Source organism: Thamnophis sirtalis, unplaced genomic scaffold, assembly GCF_051295495.1.
Source record: "Thamnophis sirtalis isolate CommonGarterSnake01/CBP01778 unplaced genomic scaffold, rThaSir2_p1.2 scaffold_8, whole genome shotgun sequence".
Taxonomy (NCBI): Eukaryota; Metazoa; Chordata; class Lepidosauria; order Squamata; family Natricidae; genus Thamnophis; species Thamnophis sirtalis.
Window position 1 is genome coordinate 30953960 of NW_028261388.1, and position 2971 is coordinate 30956930.

Here is a 2971-nt window from a genome sequence, read left to right on the forward strand (position 1 = left end):
ACCCATTTTCAAACGTGCCCTTAGTTATGGAAGTTCACTGGTTCATTTTGGGCTACTCATGTTTTTTTGCACCATCTACTTCAAAGAGTTTTTGTTGTGGAGAAAAATAACATAATTTGGTGTTAATTGAATGTAATTATTTAAATCAAAGCACATGTTACATTAAGATCAGGATTCCCACAGTGGTCCCACAAATACCTGTTTTGGAGCCTACTAGTCTGCCTTCTTACCTGATTTGATGAAAAAAATATTTTAACTTAAAAAAATAAATTGAAAGTTTAATGTGCTGGGAAAAAATCTTGTTTTATGAGAAGGTTTCTTGGGCTTTGGAGAATTCATAGCAAATAAAAAATGATAGGTAGCTGTAATCTAATGCCTCATCTGCAGGTCGATCACCTATTGCCTCAATACAAAGACTGAGGTAAGCTAAGATAGCAGGAACACCTGCTGTTCAGGGAGGGTGCGGTGATGCAGTCTCACCTGTTTTTTTTTTCCTGGTAAATCAGTGTTTTATGGCTGGTTATGCCCACGTGGGGATAATTTCTGTGAGAATGTTCATCCCATATAATATAAGCAAGTTTATACATCCAAAAAATGTTTTGAACTGCTGGGTTTAAGTGCTATAAATTATACATGTGTGTCAAGATGTAAATATGTTAATAATGTATATAGATACATGCTCTGCAATTCTGATGTAGACATTAACAAGTTACTTCTGCTGTTGTGAATAAGATGAGTTCTTTGATAGTGCTTAGTTTTTTCTACTTTAATATTTCATTTGATTTAGAATAGTTTTATTTTTAAAAGCAGGCAAGACTTATATGACTTTGTAATGTCATATTAGCAGACTACACCATGACAACTAGATTTTAAAAAGAAAGTGTTCTGGTTTTGCCTATAATATAACTCAGTTGGCTATATGCCCATTTTTTCTTGTCTTTTTCTCTGTCGAGGCAGACACCACTGTATAAACAAATGTGCTGCCGCCTAGTTAGATCAGCTTTGCACAGAATGTCTGCAGAAGATATAAACAAAAACAAAAGAAGGTGAAAAGCCATTCTACTTTATACCATGTCATCTTTACATATGAAATCCCTTATGAATGGGGAGCCTATCCTAAAGACAGGCAGTTCAATCCACCTGTATTACTTGAGACCTTGATCTAAAATCACTTTATCTGCCTGTTTATCGGACTTTGAAGTCTGGACTTTTTAACTGCCTCTAAGACAGTTAAAGCAACAAGCAGGATTGTTAAGCATAAGATAATTAATGGAGTTCTAAGAGCAATAGTCTTAGCAAAAGAAGAATCCTGTCTTCTCTGTACAGTAAATTCCTAACTAGGTTGCATAAATTTGTAGCTAGACTGAAAGATAAAGCAAAATATGACAGTTGTCCTCTGCTTCTATTATGTACATTTAGTAGTTTAAATTCATGACCCGACAAAAGCGCGCACGACAAAACCGTGCCGACAAAACCACATCACTTAAACTGCGACATCATCAACGTGCCGACAACAGGGTGCCGACAACAGTGTGTTGACAGAAGGGCGATTTAAGGGCGATTTAAGTTAAGGTAAGCACTTCGACAGAAGGGCGATTTAAGGGCGATTTAAGTTAAGGTAAGCGCGTCGACAGAAGGGTGATTTAAGGGCAATTTAAGTTAAGGTAAGGGTTAGGTTTAGGGTTAGGTTTAGGATTAGGTTTACAGTTAGGTTTAGGGTTAGGGTTAGGTTCAGGGTTAGGTTCAGGGTTAGGTTCAGGGTTAGGGTTAGGGTTAGGGTTAGGGTTAGGTTTAGGGTTAGGTTTAGGGTTAGGGTTAGGGTTAGGTTTAGGGTTAGGTTTAGGGTTAGGTTTAGGGTTAGGTTTAGGGTTAGGATTAGCATTAGCATTATGTTTAGGGTTAGCGTTACGTTTAGGGTTAGGGTTAGCATTAGGGTTAGCATTAGGTTTAGGATTAGGTTTAGGGTTAGGGTTAGGTTTAGGTTCACAGTGCGCTTCTGTCGCCGCGCTGTTGTCGGAGCGATTCAGCGCTCATTCATCGGCACGGTTTAGAACTTGCGGTTTTGTCACCGTGTTTTAGTCGGGCACGGTTTTGTCGGTCACCCTTTTGTCGGTGAACCATTTAAATTTTTGATGCCATATTGGCCATCCACAGTTGCTGTTGTGACACAAATTGCCATATACAGTAGATATCCTGTTTTCCCAAAAATAAGACCTCCCCGGATAATAAGCCCAATCAGGCTTTTGAGCTCATGCACTGAAATAAGCCCTCCCCTGAAAATAAGCCCTCCCCCAAAATATTGCAACACAGCAGCAGCCATGAGGTGAGCATGCTTGCCACTTCCTGAACCTCAAAAATAATAAGACCTCCCTGAAAATAAGGCCAGGTGCTTATTTTGGGGGTCAAAAGAAAATACCATATTTTTCAGAGTATAAAATGCACTGGAGTATAAGACGCACCAAGGTTTTGAAGAGGCAATTTAAAAAAAAAGGTTTTTGCACTCTGCAAACCTTCCAAAAACGGCCTGATTTTTGCAAAAATTGGCACTTTTTAAAAAAATGGCATGAATGGCCTTCATGAGGCCTGTAGAGTGCTCCTGGGGGTGGCCCCCCCCCAAATGAGCAAAACCACCCCATTTTTCACAAAAACGGGCCCATTTTTGTCATATAAAAAGAGGACATATATAGCCTTTAGGAGGCTTATAGAGTACTCCTGGGGGTTGGGGTCAAGAAAAATTGAGCAATAAACGGTCTGGTTTTTGCTCATTTCTTTCAGAGAGCCCCCAGGAGCTCTCTGAAAGCCTCCTAAAAGCTATGCATAGCCATTTTGGTGAAGGAGGGGTGTTTCAGGAGGCAAAAAATGCTGTATTCAGTGTATAAGATGCATCCAGATTTTCAGCCTCTTTTTTGAGGGAAAAGGTGCATCTTATACTCTGAAAAATATGGTAAGACCCTGTCTTATTCGGGAAAAA